Consider the following 24,638-nt stretch of genomic DNA (forward strand, 5'->3'; position numbering starts at 1 on the left):
TACTGTAGCAGGATTTCCGGGGAAAGTAACTTAGCGACAGCTAGCCAAAATGCCGGTCCGAGCTTCGGTCATCCAGCCAGCGATCTCGCGCCGCGCGCTAGCGGAGCGGCGGCCGCCGCTGCTCATCTTCCTCTTTACAATTACTCCCGGGCTGAAGGCGAAGCCATCCTGGCGAGTCAGGGAGACGACAACACACACGGGTCATAGTACGGCTTCAGGCGTGACACATGAACAGTCTCGCGGCTGCGTCGGCGTTGATCTGTGGAGGGTGTCACCGGGTCGACAATGTAGTTGACCGGGTCCGTGACGATATCGAAAGGGCGGCCATAAACGTAAGGGCGAAACTTTCCGATCGCCCAAACAATCGCCAAGCATTCCTTCTCGGTTACTGAGTAGTTGGATTCCGGTTTTGTCAGTGCACGGCTCGCGTAGGCAACGACATACTCGGGAAATCCGGGTTTACGTTGCGTAAGGACAGCGCCGAGGCCAACGCCACTGGCATCGGTGTGAATTTCAGTGGGAGCAGTGGGGTCGAAGTGGCGTAAAATGGGAGGCGCTGTGAGCAGCCGACGTAAGGTGATGAAGGCGTCGTCGCAGTCAGGTGACCAATCGGACAGGTTGTTGGCGCCCCGAAGGTGGTTCGTAAGTGGTGCGATGATAGAGGCGAAATTGCGGACGAACCGTCGGAAATAAGAACACAGGCCGAGAAAGCTGCGAAGTTCCTTCTGAGTCGACGGCTTGGGGAACTCAGCGACGGCACGAAGTTTGGCTAGGTCAGGAAGCTCGCCATCCTTAGAGACAACGTGACCTAATATTGTCAGTTGGCGGGCGCCAAAGCGACACTTCTTGAGATTAAGTTGGAGCCCCGCGGCAGTTAAACATGTCAACACGTGCTCCAAGCGGTGAAGGTGCGTCTCAAAATCAGGCGCGGAGACGACAATGTCGTCTAAGTAGCACAGGCACGTGGTCCACTTCAGGCCGCGTAAAATGGAGCCCATCATTCGCTCGAAAGTCGCTGGGGCATTACAAAGGCCGAAAGGCATGACGGTAAATTCGTACAGGCCATCTGGTGTAACAAAAGCCGTCTTGGCACGGTCAGCCTCCGCCACAGGGACCTGCCAATACCCCGAACGCAGGTCTAAAGAAGAAAAGAACTCCGCGCCTTGGAGGCAGTCAAGGGCATCATCGATTCGCGGCAGCGGGTAAACGTCTTTGCGGGTGATCTTGTTAAGCCGCCGATAATCGACGCAAAATCGTATTGTGCCATCTTTTGTCTTCACCAGAACCACAGGAGAGGCCCATGGACTACTGGATGGTTGGATGACGCCTCGCTGAAGCAAGTCGTCCACCTGTGTGTTGATAATCTGGCGTTCGGCAGCCGAAACTCGGTACGGGCGTTGACGAAGCGGCAAGTGGGCTCCGGTGTCGATCTCATGGGTCACGGTAGACGTGCGGCCGAGTCGGTTTTGAGCCACGTCGAAAGAAGAGCGAAACTGGTTCAGTATGTGAAGTAGTCGGGCGCGTTGCGGTGTGGCAAGACTGGCGTCTACGGAATCGGCAAAGGCATCGTCTGTGGCCACAACGGGAGATGCGGGCAAAGTAAGAGAATTAGTAGCAAGAGAACATGATTCGGCGCATCGTTCGGGATCGAGCAAAGAGTCGACGGGCTGAATTTTGCCAAGGCATTCGCCACGGAGAAATATGCAGGGGCTCAAAAAAGGGTTCGAGACCGGGATGAGGCTGCAGCCGTCTTGAACAGTGAGCACAGCGAATGGCAGAGGCAGACCGTGTCAAGAGATGAAGACGTCGGATGGTGTAAAGACGACGGCGCCGTCAGATGCGGTGAGGCAGGAGACAGAGACAGGAACAGATGAGCACGGAGGAATCTCGATGTCGTCAGCCACAGACAGTTTGCCCCACGAAGATGACGTATCAGGCGAGGGAGCACTGCACGGAAGAAGTTCGAGCTCGGCACGAGCGCAGTCGATGAGGGCCTCATGCTGGGAAAGAAAGTCCCAACCTAAAATAATGTCATGCGAGCACGATGAGAGAACGACGAATTCAACAGTATATAAGGAACCGTGAATGATAACCCTGGCTGTGCAGGCGGCTAAAGGCGAGATTCGCTGCGCATTAGCTGTATGAAGCGAAAATCCGGATAACGGCGTCGTCACTTTGCGAAGTTTGCGGCACAGTTTCTCATTCATCACAGAAACAGCAGCGCCAGTATCAATAAGCGCCAAGGCGGTGTGGCCCTCCACAGAAACGTCGAGAACATTCGCTGGGGACAAACGAGGCCTTGAACTTGTCGCCGAATACGCAGTTCTTGCCTCGGGAACTGCGGCAACTAGTTTTCCTGGCGCATAGGGGAATGAGGACGCAGTGGCGAAACAGAACGGCGCCGCGGGGATGGCGAACGGCGGCGAGAATACGGGCGGCGTTCGGAGGCATCAAGCTGTTCGGCAGCCGACGGACGTGGCGGGGGCTGTGGTGCCGCGTAGACGTAGCTCCTGGGGCCATCCACGGGTGGTGGCACACGGCGTCGGCACAGGCGCGCAACGTGGCCAGGGACACCACATGCATAGCAAATAGGACGGTTGTCATGGGTGCGCCAAGGGTTGACACGAGCAGGAGGTGGTCGGGTTGGAAAGGCAGGCGGCGGCGTCGGAGGATAATACGAGACAAACGGTTCGGCTCTTGGTTTTCGGACGGCGTCAGCGTATGTGAGCGGCGCTGCAGCGGGAACCGGCGGACGAACAGGTGGTAGCGCTTCGGTCACTTGCTCGCGAATCACCGTTTGTAGGGTCGGATCCAGGTTGGAGGGAGGCCCCTGCACGCCGTGAAGAAGTGACAGCTGTCGAGCCACCTCCTCACGTACAAAGTCTTTTATCTGGTCAAGCAGCGAGCTGTGGGAGGTTGTCACGGCGAGGCTGGAAAGCGAGTCAGGCTGCACGGAAGGTGGTAGCACCAGAATGCGCTGCCTGCGGAGCTCATCGTAGCTCTGACACAGGTTGAATACTTCGGCAACGGTGGTAGGGTTCCGGGCGATAAGCATCTGAAATGCTTCCGTTTCGATGCCTTTCAGGACATGCTTAATCCGGTCCGCCTCGGACATAGACGAGTCTACCCTTGAACAGAGGTTGATGACATCCTCGATATAACTCGTGAACGATTCTCCCTGCAGCTGGGCTCTCACTCGCAGGCGCTGTTCAGCGCGCAGCTTGCGTACTGCAGGGCGCCCAAAGATGTCAGAAAAGGCTCTTTTGAAGGCAGACCAGGTGGTAAAGTCTGCTTCATGGTTCCTGTGCCATAGGCTGGCCACGTCCGAGAGGTAAAACACCACGTTGTTCAATTTCATGGCGTCGTCCCACCGGTTGTGGCCGCTTATCCGCTCGTAGGAGGCAAGCCAATCCTCCACGTCGTGATCATCGGACCCGGTAAAAATGGCTGGGTCCCGCTGTCGGAGAGCGCCAGGGCAAACGACGGGCGTAGGCGAAAGGGAAGATGACTGGCTTGCGTCGGTGGACATGGCTGGAGCGATCGTTCTGCTGCGAAGCTCCAGGACGTTGGCCAAAGGCTTTCCGGGGAAAGTAACTTAGCGACAGCTAGCCAAAATGCCGGTCCGAGCTTCGGTCATCCAGCCAGGGATCTCGCGCCGCGCGCTAGCGGAGCGGCGGCCGCCGCTGCTCATCTTCCTCTTTACAATACAAATTAACTGTTGATTAATGACGCTTAAATTCGCCTTTAGGAGTGCAACTCAACAGCGTGTTGCAGCGCTGCCAGGTAGTCCACGGAACGCCACCAGCCGTTCGGCGCGATGCCTTCCCTTTGGAATGCAACGCTTTTTTGAGGAAAGGAAATGGCGCAGTAATTATTTGTCATCTCGGTGGTACAGGAAAGGAGGAAGTGGGAGTGAAAGAAGAAAGAGAGGCAGTAATGAAGAAAACGAAAATTGTATTTGAGGAAAGGAAAATACGCAGTAACCACATATCTCGGAGGTCACCCGTAATTCGTTTGATGACGTCAGCTGCACTCGTCGACGTTTCACCCCAGGCGCTGGATGTAACGCCGGTGGACGAACGGGAGAATGAGCCATTAAAGGCTTTCCCCTTAATACTAATGCTTGCCGCCGTTCCAACTTCAAGTAGCCAACATTCACACAAGGCTGTAAAGTGGTACGTTTTTATAATTTAATAGTAAAATCAAATGAGAGCGACAACTCTTTTCCGAAGGTATTAGGGATGCGGGTGTCAGTGGGAGTTGCTTTCTTTTTTTTTTTTTCTGGACGCCATTTTTTTCTTTCAAATCAAAACAGCGTCGAATAAAGTGACTCCTATCGATTATGCACCCTTTGTTTTTTATTATCGTCAGTAACCTGAAGAGTGAACTGGGAATTTTCGCTTCCACAATTCAAGTGAAGCTGCCAGACTTTTCAAGACTGTTACCGGAAGTCCGACGCGTTCCCATCATTCAAAATGAAAAATAAGAGATTTTTCTTCTCGTGCCGAAGTTTTCAAGCTTTCAGTTTTTCCTTGTAGAGTCAATGAATGGAACGAACTTCTAGCCGAGACTGTAGAATTTTAAGCGGTGTCATTATTCTTATATCAACTTTAATGCCATCCGTTGTGATGGCGATAATTCGTGTCAGTGATTCACCCACACACTGCGTTAAAAGTGTGCAATGCCTTACATTGTCAACATTGCTTGGCGCTGTGTAGGCAATCCGTTTTTCTTGTTGTGAGTGTTTTTGGAATGCTCAAACTGCATCGTGCTTTTCTATTTAAATGTGTTAGAATATTTACTATGAATTGGGCTCTTCGTTTGTTTAATGGTTTTCTGTTCTCGTAAACAAGAAGTGTGAGACATGGTATTTTCTTATGCACTTCTTCTGTACATCGAACTCAGTATTAAGGCGGAAGCCTTTAATGCCTCATCGTTGTAAGCAGAAGTTGTCGACAGAAAATGTCACGCTTTTCAATTGGTCGAAATGCTCGTGACGTCACAGTGCGCGAATTTCAAATGGGGCCAATTGTACTTTGGCTAGTAACCGTGCAACCAATCAAAGAAATCGTATAGTGATGCTCGAACTAAGTTGGACTGAGTTTAGTTAATTGCTTAATTAATCAATTAGCCTAATTAAGATAGAGGAGAATGAAGAGGTCAGAAGAAAGAGGAAGAGAAAAGAAAAGACGCGCGCCGCAGTGACAACAGCGCCCGCGGAAGGAGACGCTGCTGAAAAAAAAAACAGATAAGAACGAAGATCGCGATCGCTCCACCACCACGCACTTCCCCATTCAGTTCGACGCTGCTCGTTTCATATACGTTGTGTCGAACATCCTAGACAGTTCCAACAACAGCTTTCGCCTTGCACCACTTTAGTCGCCAAAGTGACTCCTAATTTTTTGTGGTTATTGCGTATCTGCCACTTCCGCTTAAAGCCTACAAGGCTAGGAGTATGGTGTAAAGAAATAAATAGGTGGCGTGAACAGCGCGAGTAGTTACAGCAAGAAGGCAGTATCAGTCAAGCCGACGATTAAGCAGGCGCTCATTTTGGTTCCAGGATCTTTCGGTTTCTCCATATGGCATTGCTCTCTACGACATCGACAAGGATGGAGATCTGGACTGCCTGACTGTGAAACGGACGAGAATAGGCATATACCCACCGAAAGCAACTTTTATGCTCTTTCTCAATGGCAACAATGCGTATGTTTCAACTGGGCCGTTAGCACATATTTTCACTATGCGAATTAGTCTGCTTCATTTTCCCAATAACTTAAATGAATTCAGGTAAAACATGCGTATCTGGTGAAGAAAGCTCTAGTGAAAGAAAGGCTCTCGTAACAAGAAACTCATTCGAACCATGCGGGCAGCGAATCTTGACCATTTTGGCAGTTTTTTAGGCAAGAAATGTTTTTATCTCCCGTTGTCGGCGCGCCCCGGGTGATACCGACAAACTTTTGAACATCATTTTTATTGACAAATGATGATGAATATGACAAAAGAGAAGTTTCAAACTTCACTACAGGAATCCGACGAAAACTTCGCTTTCATATTTTCTCTGCTTTTATTTCATTTGATCGTCTGTAGGCCGTGCTGAAGCTCTTCCTCAACATCGCGCGGGAAGCCGCGTGACAAGCGCTTCAAATCTATTATCGAACGCTGCTAAAGCTCATTCACCCCAGTGCTGATGATGACATCATGTCCAAGCACACGTCGTTCTGCATGAACCACCAGGGAAATGAGTACCGCCTCTCGATAACAGCTTGGTCAGAAAACGCACAAAAACTGACCCTAAGAGAGCTGATAGCACTTTGCAGGGCCTCGAATTAGAGACGGGGACCGTCCGGCCTATGGTCCGTCATCCATCCATGCTGCAGTTGAACTGATAAGTTTATCCAAAGACATACAGGAAATGGGCCTCGGGCGAAAAGCTACAGGGTTAGCTTGAGAGATGCTCAAGGCCTGGTAAAGGCAGGGCGGCAGAACACATGCGCATTCAAGGCGAACGTACATACAGAGAATGAAATAATGTAGTATGGGAAAGGGCAAAAAAAGTAGAAATACTGAAACAAAGGAATCAGAATGAAGACAGTAATTAATGGTCAAGGATCATCAAGCAGTATGCAAGCATCGTGGCTGAACCTAAGAAATAGGGCGCACTAATGATAGAGCTCGACTAGGTAAAGAACATAAAGACTGTGCGGCATTGATGAAATATAACTTAGTCTTTATTGGGGGCAGTAAAGATGTTTGGGTTCTTTAGGCTATGATGATTTCGGGTGTACTGTAAACGAAACGAAGGCTTTGGTTACCGTATAACGTCCTTGTTCGAGGAACATCCCATACTTCTCTGCGTATGGTGCAAAAGTATTTCTCATATGGCTTCAGTCCAGCAAGATTTTTCAGGAAGTAGGATGAGCACTGTGGAGAGAATCTAAGGCAGTGCAGCAAGCGATAGCCCAAAGCGGTATGTGCACGGTGAGTCCTATATTGTGAAAATGAAATTTCCGTGTGGGCAGTGTAACTCGCACCAGCGATCAGTCTAACTGCCTTCTTATGGAGACCAAGTATGATGTTTAGATTTGTTTTGGATGTCGTACCCTAAACGAGGTGAGAATAGTTTATGTATGATTTAAATATAGCAAATAAATTTCATATGGGTTAGTTTTCAAAAAAGGAACCTCAAAAAGTAGCTCATTCACTTAGCTTCCCAATGCAGTTAATATCAAAACTTTTTGTTAAACCTTCGAACCCATATTTTGCTTTTTATCGCAAGGCTTTGATACCTAGAATTAAACAAACATCTGTAATTGAAGCAATTGTCGGCCTCTGGTGTGCAAAAGAAAGTGCAATTCTCACATGAACCACAGGCATCGGGTACAGTACGGTCCACTGTTAAAGGGAACATGTGACCGCGTGGCCTCCGCTCTTCACGAAGCCCTGCTGCCTAGAAGCGGCGAGAACAGGTGGCATGAAGCGCATGCGCGGAGAGACCAGCTGCCATGCTTACTGCGCATGCGTCTTGTGCCGACAACTCCCACAAATTCTCGGCGGTAGCGTTCCGCGAAACGCGGAGGCCGCGCGATCGCATGTTCCCTTTAACAGTGGACCGTACTGTACACCTTGCCACTGCGAATCCAGTCTCTTACGTGGTTCTTCTCGGAGCTGTATAAACTAAATTCTTGCAGTGCGATGTTTTCGCTCAAGGTGCTTGCCGCTTAAAATTAGGCTAAATTCTGCTCCACTCAATGATTGCGATTGAAGCTTCTTTGGCGGCAGTCCGATACTGAATTGAACTCACAGCTTTATTGTTACAAAGGTATGGTCATGGCCAAAAACACGATGTTAGCTTAAACTATTGTACGACCTTACTTAAGCAAAAGATACAGAAAAAAAGCAAAATGGAGCGGTGGTAGCTCGTGTACATGCAAATTGAAGCACAGTTACAAAAAAAAACATCACACAACCAAGGTGGCAACAAAAAAAAGATGAAAGCTCCGCAGCACAAGCACTCCGAAAGACGAGGAGCGAGCTCGCGTCTTTCGGGTCAGCAGCCGAGTGCCGTAACCAGTGAGCCGCCGCGGCGGGGTAATTTACCAAGTGCTCGGTAAATTACCCCGCCACGGTGGCTCAGTGGTTACGGCACTCGGCTGCTGACCCGAAAGACGCGGGTTCGATCCTGGCCGCGGACGCCGAATTTCGATGAAGGTGAAATTCTAGAGGCCCGTATGCTGTGCGATGTCAGTGCACGTTAAAGAACCACAGGTGGTCGAAATTTCCGTAGCCCTTCACTACGCCGACCCTCATAGCCTGAGTTGCTTCGGGACGTTAAACCCCAATAAACCAATAAACCAAAACTTGGTAAATACTAACGTAAATAAATTAATTGGCTCTATTATCAGCAGAACTTCAAAACATTTCGTGTACAACAAAAGAGCTCTCTGCGCCAGTAATGCAGTTATCTAGGGCATTACATATCAGGAAGTCTAATGCTTCTTTGCCGCAATTTGTACAGATGTGAAGGAGCGTACCTGCAGCGATTTGGCGTAACAGTAGTCTCTCTTTAGGCGCAGCGGCGCAACGAAAAACAAGCACTACTGATGGATAATGTTAAGGGTTGCAATTTTGTCGTCGGGCTTAGATTTTGTGTCAGCAATGTTTTAAAACGTGTCCAAAGGCGTCGAAGTCTTGCTAAATAACGCGAGCCCATCTGAGGCTTACAGTTGTCACAAAAAAAAAGGCACCTTATGTCAAGGAATTCCTCGATTCCGCAATGGGACCCGAGTTGACCCATCCCCTATATTTGGGACGCCAAAATTGAAGCGGCGAAAACACGGACTAGACCAGATTTTGTCGGCAAATCTGTATAAAACGGCCGCGCGGTGGGCCAATGGGCAGTCGCAAGCTGCCCTTGTACGAGGAAGCACGTGTCACAGCGTGCTACGAAACAGCCCCCTAGCGAAGTGGGTTCTTGCGCCTACGTAACAGTAACGAAGCTAGGGTACTTGAGGATACTCGTAGACGGTTTAGTGCATCTACGTCGGCGCCACCCAAACGTCAGCGGCAGCCTAGGAAGCAGGACGACGCGGAAGAAATAAATCAAAGACAATTTCAGCCTTGGTGACTCATTGTTTATGGTTCTCGGTTGCTGACCCGAAAGACACGGGTTCGATCCCGGCCGCGGCGGTCCCATTTGGATGGAGACGAAATGCTAGAGTCCCGAGTACTGTGCTATGTAAGTGCACGTTAAAGGAGACCAGGTGATAGAAATTAGCCGGAGCCCTCCACTTTTTTTTTATTATGCTTATTTTCTTTTACTCGCTGGGTGTATGTCCAGGTTCGCTATTTTTGGTTTTGTTGTCCTGAAGACGTAAGAGGTATGCGATGCGGTTTTCATTGTTTTTGGTTTGCGTGCTATTTCTCCCCTTGCCTGTATGTTAATTCTGTGATCTCATTGTTTGCTATTTCATTTTTTTTTGTTTTGTCCTATAGACATTTTAGCTATGCGTTGTTGTTTCCTTCATTTTCCATTGCATCTGTGTTAATTATGTGAAACCCATTAATCGTTACATATAATTCATGTAGTACGTATGCGATGTTACTTTTCTTGTTTTGCTTTGTGTACTTTGCTGTGTAATTTGCCACCCCCTGAGCAATGTAACGGGTGACGGGGCCACGTCAGGCAAAAAATGAATTGCCTTTCGTCCCGTCACCTCTGACAAATCGATGTCAAAAATAAACTTCACTTCACTTCACTTCACTAAGGCCTACCTCATGGCCTGAGCAGCTTTGGGACGTTAAACCCCATAAATCAATAATCAAAGACAGCACTCTCAAGCTATTGCATTTCCTCTTAAGGATTTTATAAGCCGTCCCATAGTTTATACAGTGGTAATCAAAAAGGGGATGAATTGTTCTCTAAGTGAGGGCGACCGCGGGCATGCCACACCTTTGAGTAGCGACGCTGTGACGTAGCTTCCGCTCCTTTTTCCGGCGGTGAAAACGGGGACTTGCTTCTCGGCCAGCCTGGACTATCCTCTCCATCTGCATTTCTTTTCTTTTTTTTTACTGGTGGGAACTGAATGGCGTTTACTTGTTTCGTAAGTTCGCCGCTCATGTTCGGGTTGGCGCCCGTGGTAGCGCCCCATGACGTAGCCGGTGGATCATATGATGACATTCATATCCTCCTTTCCTACTGGCTGACCATGTGAATGCGGTGCGGCGGAAAGAGTGCCACCGATAGGAGACGTTTGGGCGGCCTCCTATGCATGCCTCCGAGCCGGAGTCCTGCTGGTGAATATACCGCTTTTAGTCAGGAATATACCGCTTTTAGTCACGGCCGCCATATTGCGAAGTACTGTTCGCTCGTGATGGAAGTGTTGTGGCTGACTTCAGCGACAGGGTGCTGAAAACTCCATTCCTGAATTCATGTGCCAGCTCTACCTGACTAAGTGCTTTTGGTTTTTGTTGCAGGGTGAACTTTACTTTCGACATAATACCAGGATTTGGGCCTGGTGGGACGAATGTGCTCGCCATTAACAACGGTAAATAGGAACATGCTGCAGCTGCAGAGAGTACACATAATCTGATTAGTAGTGAATAGAAACACCCGAAATTACAAGAGGTGTAACAAATCCGTGAAAGATTTATCCTGCAAAGATTTTGTAAGCGCAAATAAATAATCATGTCGTGCAAGAGTCTTAAAAAATAGGAGCGACTAGAACGATAAAAACACTGCTGGTAATACTAACAACATACAGAGAAAACAGGCCTATGAAGTCATCTGTCGAATTTCATAAAGCTGGTGTGAGAGGGCGGCGCGCTTTTTTTGTTTTTCTTCATCTTCTGCTTGAAAATGTGTGGCTCTACCAATTTACTTGTCATTCGCGAATTGGCATTGGCAGCTATAAAAATGTCCGGTATCTTGACTTCATATTTGCACTCTTGGATCATCATTATAAAGACAGCTGAAAAACTGCCACCAATATCACTGTAACCAAAGTCATTTAAGCGAAGCTTCATTAGAAGGTATTTGGAGGAAAGTATCCTCCAGATACCTTCCAATAAAGATTCGAATAAATGACTTTAGTAATAGTGTAGTAGAACACATAAGCGCTGCTCCTGTCCTTCGTGGTTCGTCGCGCCGTTTTCATACTCTCAGCACTTGCGGTAGTTGTCATCATCGGATTGGAAAGCTTTGTTTGCTAAGCAGGTGAAGAGATCTAAAAGGCCCAGCATTCTCCAATGAAAAAAAAAATCTTTTTTTTTTGCGCGCCCCGTATTCAGTGTTGAAATTCGTAGGAATAAAGAGCCATAATGCATCCAAACCAAAATAAGCGCTGCTTTCGCCCGCTATTTTCTTTTAAACACACTAAGATAAAGCGTAAAAACGACACATCTGCCCAAGTACATGATTTGTCGTTATTTGGAACCGTTACAAAGCCGTTAACATTTGAAAAAAACGTCATTTTGACACGCTTAGGCCAATCATCGCAATTTACGGCCTGGTTGAATTGTTTACAGTTTATGACGAGGATTACGTGTACTCGGATTACGACGACTGCGCTGTGCTGGAGTTTCCGACGATGGATCGTAAAGGTAAGCGATATTCGGAGAGACGGTATGGAAGAGATTTGGTCTGCAGTCTGTTTAGCAATCCTAGATTAGATGACAAAGGGCATTGGGGACAGAAGCTACTCGCAAAAACTCTCACGAGCTTTGTGCCAGATACATATTTTACTAGAAAACGGCAAGACAACGTTTCTACTCAAGACCTTCCCGCTCCAGATCCCCTCAATTAAATTGCTCACAGTTATCGGGCTGCCATCTGTACGGTTTATCTGGATTAGTCTGGTAAAAAAATAACGCGGAATGCAAGAGCCGAAAAACCACCTATTTGCTAAAAGTACTCATTGTTTCTGGCCAGTAAGTTTCTGGCCAGTAATGGAAGTTACAATGTTGAGTTCACTTTCTCAAGGACCTTTTTTATTTCTGATCTGACTTGTTTCATATCCAAACCTGTCTGTGGGAGGCTGTACGGGAAAACTCTGACTCCGTCGCAACCATAGACCTTAGTGAACACACCGCTCACTGGAGCTGCTGAGCGCAGTACCGGTTAATGGCAGGGAGAGGTGCGCACTAGAGCTGTGCGTACCAAGCTTTCGTTGACAGGAGATTTAGTTAGCGAGCGTGTAAAGATTACGTAATTTTAATGCCATTATTAGCTATATTTCTTACTACATTCGCAGAGTGTATCCTGTGGCTGACAAGTGAAGACACTCCTCAAACTTGCATCGACCACTTCCGAGACAACTGCGATGATGGAATGCTGCCCTATGACAAGGATACCTGCGGAGACTTGGTTCTATAGAAGTCTGGTCAAAGCGGGGGTGTTTCTATAAAGTAACCCTGACATAATAGCCAGGAGATACACAAAACAAAGCTCTTCTTCACCCGTTCTGTCAGGTTTGGGAATTTGTATTTTACGTTACCGGCTTTTCGAACAACGTCTGTAGTCGCACATCTCCAAGACGTTGCAAACAATCGAAAACACTGAAAGAACGCTTATGTACTCAGTATTGGGCTCACCAGTCAATTAGGCAGCTAGTCAGGCAGGGCTCATCATATATTCATGCGTTGTTGTTCTAAGGTATGCTGCGTGATACCCGTGACAGACAGCAGACAATGAAAATCATTTTGCAGCGTTCTTTTGTTTGTACTGCCATTGATAAAGCGTTGCTTTGGTGAGTCTATTTTTCATGCTTCTGAATCAACACATTGGTACTGCGTTGTTCGGCGCTCTGAGCGTGCATTCAGCCCTCCCCCAGAGAACACGATACACGAAGAGAGCGCTAATGGCTCGAAGAATTATTGCTTAATATATAGTTCTTCAAAAGTCACTATAAACGCCAATATGTTGTTATTGCAATTTAAACGCTGCACTGGCTAGAGACTAATTCAAAGCCAACACGCGAGGAGCCTGGAGATTCGTCAGGGCGGTGAAAACTTCCGGTAGAATATCCACTGTAGGTGATATGTGGATATTATAGGCTCGTTTAGCCTTTATAATCATGAATGTGTAATAAATGCCGTAATGTGATTGATAACTTAGACAACTGAATATTAACACATTTTGGCAAATGTGATAAATGCGTCAGTACAATTTCCTTAATTTGTACGCAGTAACCAGAACATGTGTTGCACCAGAAGCTGTACCACATCGAAGGGAACGGAAAGTCCTCCGATATCGAGCGGCAACGCGAAAGTCAGAGCAAGCGCATATGCACATTAGTGCTTGCAACTACCAGATCTCCGCATTCCGCGAAGTCATTAGAAGCTCGCTCCGAGCCACTGTAGATACAAGTAACACTACGCAGAATTCTCTTTTCAATCAGATATGTTATCTTATTTAGTTTTAGACAACACCACACTTTACGCGTGTTTTCACTAGCCATCTCAAGTTCATAGTACCAACCTACCCCAAACATAGCAGCAGACTTAGTTTTTCATCGCGAGCATATAGTTTTGCACAATTTTATCGTAATATTGTGAAGTGTGCAAAGAGAACGGTAGACTGGTTTCACGAAGCAGAGGACGGCTGTTAAAACATGCGTAAAGTGTGATGTTGCTTAAACCTAACACGGATGATACGTCCAACACAGGAAGCACAAATGGTCTAAACTAAACAAGTCTAACATTGAGCTCCCAGTCAGTCCATAATCCTGCCGCCGCCGCTAAGTGGTTAGATTGCTCGGCTCTTAGCCGAATTATTCGGTTCAGTTGTGGGCGCGGGCCAGAATTTCGATGGAGGCGAAGCTAAAAAGGCGCCAGCGGGTTGTCAGCGCATGGTAAGCAAGCCGAGGTGGTGCAAAATAATCGAGAGCTTTTTACTCCTTCCCTAAGAGCCCCTAAGTCTAAGCCACTTCGGTGCGTTAAATCCGACTATTTTAAATTTGTTTACAGCGTAATTAATCGGCAATGAAAGCTTATAAGCGGAGAGAAAGCATGGTAATAGCTTGTGAAAGATAGAAACACACACGGCTAGGGACACATGTACATGATCCCTCTTCCGAAGCCCACTCATAATTTTAGATCTTCCGGATGAAACTGCTTTAAGTTTATCAAGGCTTAGTTTTTAACTGCACCAACTTAGCCTGGATCTTGAAATTCTGACCTGGCTAGGGTTTTTTTTTTTACTGAACGCTTACAATTCGCTTCAGTTTTCTTACTAAATACTCTAATTCTTTTCAGTTGACAACGCAAACTTGATGCCAACCATAATTCACTCAGATGTAGCCCTTGGCTCCTCGTTTGGTCCTCTCCTGTTTCTACTTTAAATTAAGGACATGCCTTTAAGAACTAACCCCCGAAAATTTTGGTCATCCATCTTACCTCGCGATACTTCATTCACTTCGTTCAGATTAGATAATGACGTCATCAGTGAGCCGGTAGTAATATCAGATGCTTTCAACAAATATTTTCACTCAGTGTTCGTTCCCGATAACAATGTCATTCCACCGCTCACCAATATAATTTCTTCAGCAATCAGTGATGTTGTGGTAAACCCTGATGGCATCCTAAATCTTGTACTAAACCTCGACGTTAAGAAATGTACCGGTCCAGATGGAATCTACAATGCGTTCCTGGTTCGTTACTCCATGTGGTCATCGAAATACCTGTCCATCATATTCAATAAGTCGTTATCATCTGCTACTGTCCCTTCTTCATGGAAATTAGCCAAAGTGCTCCCTCTTTATAAATCCGGTGATAGGCAATGCTTGTCTAACTATAGACCGATTTCTTTGACATCCCAATCATGAAATATGTTGGAACACGTCATTCATAAACACATCATGCTTTTTCTTGAATCCAGTAATTTACTATCTAACTTTCAGCATGGGTTTAGGCGCGGTTTTAGTACGGTAACACAATTAACAGAATTCACTCATGATATATTACTTAACCTCGATATCGGCAACCAAGTTGATGCCATTTTTATAGATTTCTCGAAAGCGTTCGATACTGTTCTACATTCCAAACTTCTTGCTAAACTAAATGCTGTACTAAACAATCCTCACTTGGTTGATTGGATTTCTAGCTTTCTCTCATCCCGTTCCCAGTTCGTATCTTATAATTCTCATTCCGCTGCTGTTGATGTGACGTCAGGAGTGCCTCAGGGTTCCGTCCTTGGCCACTACTCTTTTTAATATATATAAATGACTTGCCACATAACATTTCTTCTAACATTCGTCTTTACGCTGATGACCGCGTTTTATACGAAATAATTAATGGCCCTAATGATCATCGTCACCTCCAAGAGTCATTTGCTATGTTTTGTAGTTGGTGTATTACCTGGCAAATGAGAATTAATGTCGACAAAACTGTCCTCATGTCTTTTTGTAACAAATCTTCTGTTTCCCGTTTTAGTTACTCGTTCAATGGCCGTGTGGTAGATAGGGTCTCTCAGTATAAATATCTTGGTGTCATATTCACCCATAACATGTCTTGGTCTAAACACATTGATTACGTATGTAATAAAGCACTAAAAAAACTAGGTTATCTACGACGCACGCTACCCAATTCAGCAAAAGACACAAAGCTACTGTTGTATAAATCTCTAATCCGCCCTGTTCTTGATTACGCAGCTGTAGTGTGGAACCCGTACAAGCAGTTTGAAATTAACATGTTAGAAGCAGTCCAGAAAAAAGCTGTGCGTTTTATATGTCATCGTTATGATCGCGATTTCTTACCCTCTTCTACACTTCTCTCATTGAATTTAACCACGCTCTCCGCCCGTCGCCACACAGAATCACTAAAATTCTTACATTGTATCGTCAATTCCTCGGTAAGGCTCTCAGTTAACCACTACATTAACTTTGCACCTTTATCATCTACAAGAAGTCATCACGAGCTAAATTTAATACCGTATTTTGCACGTACTAATTTGTTCAAATTCAGTTTTTTTCCCCGTTCAGTAGAAGCCTGGAATTCTCTACCTGGATCCATTCGTTCATCTCCAGTTCAAAGTTTTTTAACTGCCATGGAAGACACATAATACCTGAATATTCCTACCGTGCCATTAACAGTTTCTTTTTTGTTTGTTACTTTTTGTGTGTTTTGAACTTCGTTGTGCTCACTTTGTACATTTTGTTGTATTTTGTTACCTTTAGTATTTTGCTTTTTGTTTTTTCCCACTCCTGCCATAGCGCATATAATTGCGCTGCAGTATGTATAAATAAATAAATAAATAAATAAATAAATATTAGCTGATGACTGCATATTTTCCACCTATATAAAGTTAGATGACGATACAACCAGGCTTCAATCTGATAACACCGCTGTTTCAGGAAGGCGTAATTCGCGGTTAGTGAAACTGAACGTTAACTCGTGCCGGACTAAGAACTACAAAACTAAACCCCACTTACTCCCTTAATAACGTTGCCCTACCACCTGCACCCACGTAAAAGTACCTTGGTCCTCACACCACTTGAGATCCCATATGGAACGCTTAATTGCCGCCTATAATTAATAACGCTAACAGAATGCTACGTTACATACAACGAAATTTTCTACAGAACTGTCTTGTTTGAAGTTAACCCTCTTGAATATCTCTTATTAGAACGAAACTCGAGTACGTAGAGTTATTTTCGGTTCTAGGCCAAATTCACGTACCGCAGTCATTGGGAGTGGGTCATAATAATTTGACTCGTTTCATGGTCTTTATCTGTGACCGAGAAACGAGTATCATTACGACGATATCTAGGCTTCAGTTCCCGTCCGTGACATTTCGTCGCGATATGTTTCGCGTCTGCATTTTTCATTACTTATTCCACTCCCAGTAATTGCGCAAACTTCTCACTACTTTCCTATGCATCGCGGAACCTGGTTCATATTCATAAGGTCGCGATGTCCTCTAGTTCTGGCCAGATCTTTTTTTTTTTTTTTTACCGTCCAAACTCCATCAATAGAATTGTCTTCTTGGACCAACGGCCACTATCGCAGATCAACTGCTCAAAAGTGCCTTGGCCTGCACCGTAAAACTACTAGCGTTCTCCATATTTTTTTGCCTGTGAAAGAAACGAAATTTTGATTTTTTTAACTTTACCTGCTTTTCTTCATACTGTTTTATTAGTTCTCAAATTATACTAATCAATAAGCAATAAAGGTGAACGACGTTGGTTTAATTCTAACAGCGGCGAAGAGAAAATATTCTCATTCACTATATCACACAAGAGAAACGGTGAATTCTCGGTATTTAAATTTAATTAACAGACACAGTGTTCTTTTCAGAACCGAAAGGCGGCCTGTGAGAAGCAATAAAAATTGGAGCGTACAGTGAGCGTAAAACTCACAAATCGCGTTGAGATGGTTGAGATTTAAAGTTCTGCTTAAAGGTTACCCAAACAGGAGAAGGTAGAGTTTATTTAGATAGAAAATTACGCATACGGTCCCTTCAAGTTTCACTGAACAGTTCACTGACCTCACAAAGTTACGCTATGTACGTACACATAAGGCGAAGCAATATCGATTGAAGTGATACCAAACAAAAAAAATAAGCGGCCGAAGGCTCTCGGAAACATTGCTTTGTGAACACCCAAAAAGTTTCTACTTTTTCACTTTCACTACGTGCAAATTTCGCGTGACTTATTGAACGTATGTCGAGTTCTGTATAAGGTAACGGTAGTCTCTTTAAGATAGTTGATGAAAACGTAGGAGAAAATTAAAGTAGCCCCTAGAAGCAAGGATCTAACGAAGGCCGGAAAACATTCCCCTAAAGCACTCCCTAATAGGTGACATTCGATGGCGGCTGGCGCACGAGAAGGCCCGGTGAAATTCCGGCAGCTTCGAGACGCCAAAGTTGCAACCCGCGTGTGCGGCGAAATGGCTCAAGTCGTTGGGTCCTGGTGTCGCGTTCAATGACCCGCACAGCGGCAAGCACGCTCGCCTGAAGAACAGAGCGTCTGTCGCCATAGTGCGCTCCGCGTTCTCCTTGACAACGTCCTCATCAAACTCTGCCTTGGTGTCTCTAGCAGCCTCTATCGCGTCCATTACTGAGAATGCGTCGTCGAACTCCTCGTCACTCAGCTGATCACTCTGGAGCTTGTAGCGGTCGGCAAGGCAGCGTGCGATGTCCGCGTATGCGGTGACGGCTCTTTCGCTCCACGAAGAGGAGTCCTTTTGGTCCTGGTGGTTTTTGTTCCGGTCGTTAGCCAAGCGCGCAAGTCTTCGCAGTACCAGAGTGGCCACCGTAGCGATGTTGATGAAGTCTTCAAGGACCTCCGTGTAGTATATTGGTTCGGTGCCAAGGAACTGCGGAAGCACTATCGCATTTTTGCTCTTGTCAATGGAAATAGCTGTGCCCATCATATGCTTGTGTTTAGGCACTGACGACCTTGAAGACGTGACGAAGCAGGCCGGGTGGCTTTCCAGCTTGTAAACATAGACATAGTTCTCGATGAAACTATTAGTCTCAAGCAGGCGGCTGTGGCTGAATCTACTGCACTCGAGCTGCTGCATGCTCATCGTACTGCTTGGAAACAGGACCACTGTGATATTCCCGATCCTCTGGCGCCACACATCAATGTCCTCTGAGTCCATCCAAGTCCGGGAGGTTAAAACCCGGTGCAGCCTGATCTGAAAATCAGTGTAGTTCTTGAACCGGTCTATGACCGGATCTTTGATGGAAAACATCATAGACAGCGCGTGCAGCCACATTTCCTTGAATACCAGCATTCCAGACTTCAAACAGGTAGCTCGGAGTGTAGCGTTGGTTCTTGACGTCATTAGCTTGAAATCGTAGGACAGGACGTGGGCCGCCAGTAGAGCCACCAGATACACAGCCCTCGCCATCGGCGTCGCTTTGACGAGTGCGGACTCCAAGTCTGCGCAGACCAGGCCAAATTCTGGCGCCTTCACCGCTGTCTCACTGCTTCCACCGTGCTCGACAAAGTGCTTCGTCCAAATCGCTGCCGTGAATGGGCCACAGGAAAGGTCTTGGATCTTCTGTGGAGCAAGAGGCGGCCCGTTTAAGTCTTTGCGCCCTTTCCATGCTTCGTCGATTTCCTGGACTTCGGAGACGATTTTGTCATTGGGCACATGCTCGCCAATGCTATAAAGGACCCGCCGAAGGTACTCGGTCGAATCTTTAGACGGCTCGTCTTTGCCCATTTGCTTATGAAAGCTGCGACCCCTCAGGATGACGAAGTGCGTTCCCTCAGAGATTGTCGTGTAGCGGTTAATCTTGAACAAGTTGTGGAAGTGGTTGATGAAGGAAAAGTTGAAACTGTACGCGAACAGCTCCTCCCAAGTGTTTTCCTCCAACCACTTCCTGACAGGTACTTCCAGCTCCTGCAGAGTAGTACATGAATAACATGTCACGCGGACAGAAACCTGATTTCGGCAAACAGCAGCCCCTTTTTAATTGCTTTAATTGAATGAACGGCTCAGAAAAGTTGACGTAGGACCAAATGCCGACATATTAACGCACTGATGCAGGGCCCGAGGCTCAGTTAATTAGTAGTGATTGCCCGCATGTTTTTCACGTACCATTGTTCGATCGCTATTGAGCACATTGTTTCGTCATTAAGATGGAGCCGTTGTCCCTTTAAACAATTTTTTTTTTTACTTTCCCACCACCTATGCTCTTCCTAAATCTTCGTTTCCCGACATGTTCTTGTCATCATGACTTACGTCACGATGAAACGCCGCAGTACACTACCGTTATTTCTTTACAACGCGTATCACTCATCCTCAGATACGATGTACTCACAGTGACCACTTCATGGACGGCCTTCTTGATGTCTACCGGATCTTCGAAGAACTTCAGGCAGGACACGTAGTACGCGCGCGCTGTCTCAAGCACATGACTGTTTGGGTCGCTCGAATCAGTGCGTGCCAACAGGAGGAGGTGCCGATCCTCCACGAACGTGTCGGCGGCGTCCAGCATGAAGGTTGAAGGGCGTTGTTTTTCGTGGAGCCAGTGGCCGCACACGTGGGCGTAGAAGTCGTCACATGGGTGCACAGTCTTATCCGCGTAGCCCATGAGTAGTTCGTTAGACTGGATGCACATCGCAAGCGAAACATGACAGCCTTACTCTTTGGCAGGAATGAACCTGCATCGCTAAGTACTTATAAAGGAAAAGGTTTTTAACAATTACTGTATTTACAGAGCTGCATCGAAAGGGCGGCATAGTGAATGAAGCGCGCAACGTTAAATGTATCTTTATGTACGTTTTAGAGAGACCTGCGGTGGGTCTTCAGAATCGTTAACTTCTTTCCTTCTACCTTTGGTCGAAATTTGTAAAGTGGAGCGCCTTGCTTCGTGTAAAGCGGAGCGGAACCTTTAATAGTTCGAGAAGAGCATCAGTTCTCACTGATATCTTTCTATCAATGGTCGAGGAGATGAGTCACAACACAATGTATGGGTGAAGCCGTGAATTATTTAATACTATAGATGATTACGTAATTTTCCTAGCGACTAAAAATTATCTCGAGTGTGGTTGATGCTCATAAGATACTTAGTAGGAACGCCTCAGGCCATAGCTTCCGTCATAGTGAGGCCACTACCTACTCAGTTCTGATGCAGTTGCCATCCCACACCTCTCAAACACTTCCTGTCTTTCCACTAGAATTACTCGAAGATGATCAAGAAAGATATAGCACTGTACAGCGTCGTGTCGCAGTGGTAAAACCCTTTGATCGCTTCGACACCTTTGTCTTCCTTTGAGACAGGCTGTTTGAAAGACTAGGCGGCGAACAACTACAATTACAACAGGTGCAAAAACAACCAACAGGCTTTGAACATACGCAGAGGAACGTAGGAGCCCTGGTCAGCAATTCCCGCAGCACCGGCACAGCGGCACAAACGCCCTACTCTTAAGTTTCGCTTTAAACGGACAGAGAAGATATCTACACTCAATATACGTTCTCAATTAAGAGAACTTTTACAGCTCTTTGTGACTGATGGCATTTGTCCGACAGGAAAGACGAATCTATTGCTCAGAACAATAGATTTCAAAACAACATTTTTTCAGCTACTCCGATCGAAGTGGTTACGTTGATGATGACAAAAGACCCGGTGACTACCGGCTGTAAGTAGATGCCGATGTAGATTAGCCTACCAGTTCTTCGACAGAAACTAAAACACTGACGCTACCATGTTGGACATATGTTCAGGGGAAACCCCCAAGGTGGAGTAACTTTGGAATAATAGAGCAAATTACTCATTGGCATCCACCCAAGTGCAGCCATACTGCTACAGGATTTCTTCAACTACAAAGTTTGTGAGGAAGCTCTGTAGGTTTCCTTTGTAGCCATATAACTACGCCTGGGTGGATATCAATGAGTAATTTGCTTCCTTATTACAGACGCTCCCGCGCGAGCTTCTCTAGTGGGAGTGTCATATGGCGGAATTAGTCGTGTTTTATTCTTGGGTGTTGTTTACGGTATAAAAGCTCTGTTTTCATGAAAGGCAGCCTCTTTGTCACTAAAATGCGGTACTCAACTGATCAGCGCAAACATCACTTTGTCTTCACTTTAAGCATCCTAAAGTTTCCCTTCAAACGCCGCATTATTCTTTCAAAAGCAAGCATCACCTTGGAGCGTGGAGTCACAGGTGTGCTTACCTCTAAACATTTCGCAGTTGTGCACGCATAGTCCGCCCGGGCAATGCGGTTGGTGCGCCAGACGGTGAACGCAACCGCAGCTCCGGCAAGAGCGATCCCGGCAGCGACTGCCAGCGACACCTTCCGCCGATTGCGGCGGCTGATGGACTCGACTGCGGTTTCGTTGGATAGCGGGTACATTTGAACACAATCGACATACTGTAGTTTCACGCGTATTACTGGCCTAATGAATAAAACATAGGTTGGAAATTGAGGTGTTAGGTCGCATGTCAGCTTAACGCACAAGGCCAGGCACGCGGCAATACCCCCTATCCTTTGAAATTTATGGTCACCTTTAGAGCGCAGAGTAGTCAAGCATGGCGTTAAATTATGATCAAACACAATACTCAAAACTCTTGAGAAGACACGAGAATGCCTTCATAAATCATCCCCCATTTTTCCTTGGTTATTTTTCTTCGAAGTATTGCTCACCCTGTAGTTGACAATAGACCCTAGTTTGTATGCAGATGGGATTTAAGCCTATGGCCACCGCAGCCCCACTGTAAGTTAGAAGCTTTGAAAAATCTGCTGCCAGTGAACTGCGCCATTTTGCACACGTCTTTTTGTGCATGTACAGCAAGCACTAGGCAAGCGGGAACGCGAGTGTTTCATATGTGTTCGCTAGAGCCCAAAAGAACACTTCATCACTAGTTCTTGTATACACAGCTCTAGGCAGACGAAGACGACACATAATGCACACGACAGGCGGTAGGACAGGGCCAACTAGCCCAAACCAAGCATCTGATTCTTTACTCGTACCCTGCAAAATAAGTACTAGCATTATATTGCCGTCACTTCGCACTTGTACAGACGGACTTCAATGGCATCCTTTCTGAATGAAGGTGGTAGCCAGCGCCACCTTACCCAGAAAATTTAAGTGCGGATCTTATTGATTTCGTGCCTTTTTCAATTTTCAGTTTTGTTTCGGCTATTTGCTACACACAGATGTTGCTTTCCAAAAAATAAAGCAACTGAAGAAATTTCTTCTGCAACTTTTTATCGTACCTCCGCACATGGCAACAACTTTTAGAGGCTGCAGATATGACGTCCAAAGAGCCGCACTGCTGCAACGTAATTGAAATCAATACACGCTCGTGATCGGCGGGTTGGAGTTATCGATGTAAACACTTAGCCTAACTATCCGCTTCCTCTAGGCTGTCCTTCGGAATGAAGTTTTCAGTTCGGAGGGAAAAATGACCCAAGGTTTCTACTTTCAATACCGCATATTTTTTTTTTTCTCGAGGTGCTTTTCCCCGCTCGTAGTCGCTTGGCGGGAGCGGCTCGTATGCTTCTAAGCCGTTATTTTTATTGTTGGGAATGCAAAGCTATTACATGGCCATTTTGTCGCATTGGTCGCTCGTGCAGTGAAGTTTGTTGCCAGCGGAATCAGGCTTCATGTTCCACAACTCCGTAATGGCTCGCTTCAATGGCCCGAAGCCGGTTTCCCGTCTCAGCAGAGGGTTATGACGTCACACTCTTCGCCTCCTGTTTGACGATGCGGCTTCGAGCTCGCTCGTAAGAAGTAGAAAATAAAAACGCCCGCTAAACACAACCAGACGGCGACATATTGCTATAATCAGATGAAAGTTCATTCTCAGCGCTTCATTCAATTTCTCAAAATTTTCTTCGTTATCCCTTCAACACAGTGTCACAAAAGCGGGGGGAAGGGCAGCATGCTGGTATGTCGTTTATGGTCGGTGGGTATCCTGTGTGGGTCCACGTATCTTTTCAGCGTATACGAAGGCACTGGCTGCACGTATGGAGGCACAAACTAGGTATATCCCTCTCACAAAATGATATTCGAATAAAGGTTCTCCCGGGTCCAAACAGGAGGATCAGCAGTTTAAACAAAGCTCTTCTTACTTGGAGAAATACCTTTTTGTGGTGAACCCCGTGACTCTGGAGACGTGTGCTTTGGCGTCCGTGGCGGCGACATTTGGATGGGCGCGCTTCTTGGAACTGCACGAAGGAACCAAAATGGCCGGTTTCATAAACGCTTACAACACAAGCTGGAAAGATAACATGTCCAGCATTCCCGGACAAAAATTTTCGAAATGAGCAAATTGTAGGATACCCTTATGGAAACATGGAAGGTAGTGGTTCAATCTTCTGATATGTAGCGAAATCTTTCTTTTACAGTGTTCCCATCGGTCGCATCGAACAGTTAAGACTGCGATAGAGAACCAATGGAGAACGCTTTTGATGGTAGTAAAAGAGTTAATAGCAACAAAATGGAAGGCTGCTGTCACGTGACCTGTGGATGTATTGATTGTTATAGTGAAATCTTAAATTAAATGAAAATATTGCGTTCATAAACCGTTTCTCTCTCAAAAATGCTTTGTGAAGAATTGTTGGGTATGGACATACAAAAGTGCTTACTATCTTTCTCCGTAAATATTGTACTATTATGACGCGAAATAAGTACACGAGGCGCAATAAATCTGCGTGTGAACCTTTATGAAGAATTGCAGAACACTCCTCTCTTCTGTGATTCGCTCCGATTTTGGTCCTTGGATATCCCGCATCGGATATCACCTTCTCAGAGTTTGATTTCCTAGCGCTGGCATGCGAGGAATCCCGAAACAGTTCCTGGGCAGCAGCATGTTTGTTATTTGACCTGGCTGGTTTCATGGGTTTAAAGCCTCAAAGCGGCTCAGGTTATGAAGGACGCCGTAGAGGAGGGCTTCGGTAATTCCGACCACCAAGAGTTCGTTACCCTTTGTGGGACAGCGGGACTCATACGTCCCACTTTTTTCATAGTAATGTTTTGATTTTTGAGCTGAAAACCAATGAATTAATTTCGCTTAAATTTCCACTGCAACCTCCTGGATGTCCGAGGAAGCTGTTTTAATAAAAATGTTGTATTGAGCGGCGCACTTACCACACAGGCATGCGTCTCAAGTGAACTGTTCTACTTGCGCGCGGTGCATGCTGTTTTCAGCAGATTTTGGCACTCTGTCCAGCTGGTTGACTATG

The sequence above is a fragment of the Amblyomma mixtum genome, chromosome 9, assembly GCF_055824585.1.
Source record: "Amblyomma mixtum isolate Tamu chromosome 9, ASM5582458v1, whole genome shotgun sequence".
NCBI lineage: Eukaryota > Metazoa > Arthropoda > Arachnida > Ixodida > Ixodidae > Amblyomma > Amblyomma mixtum.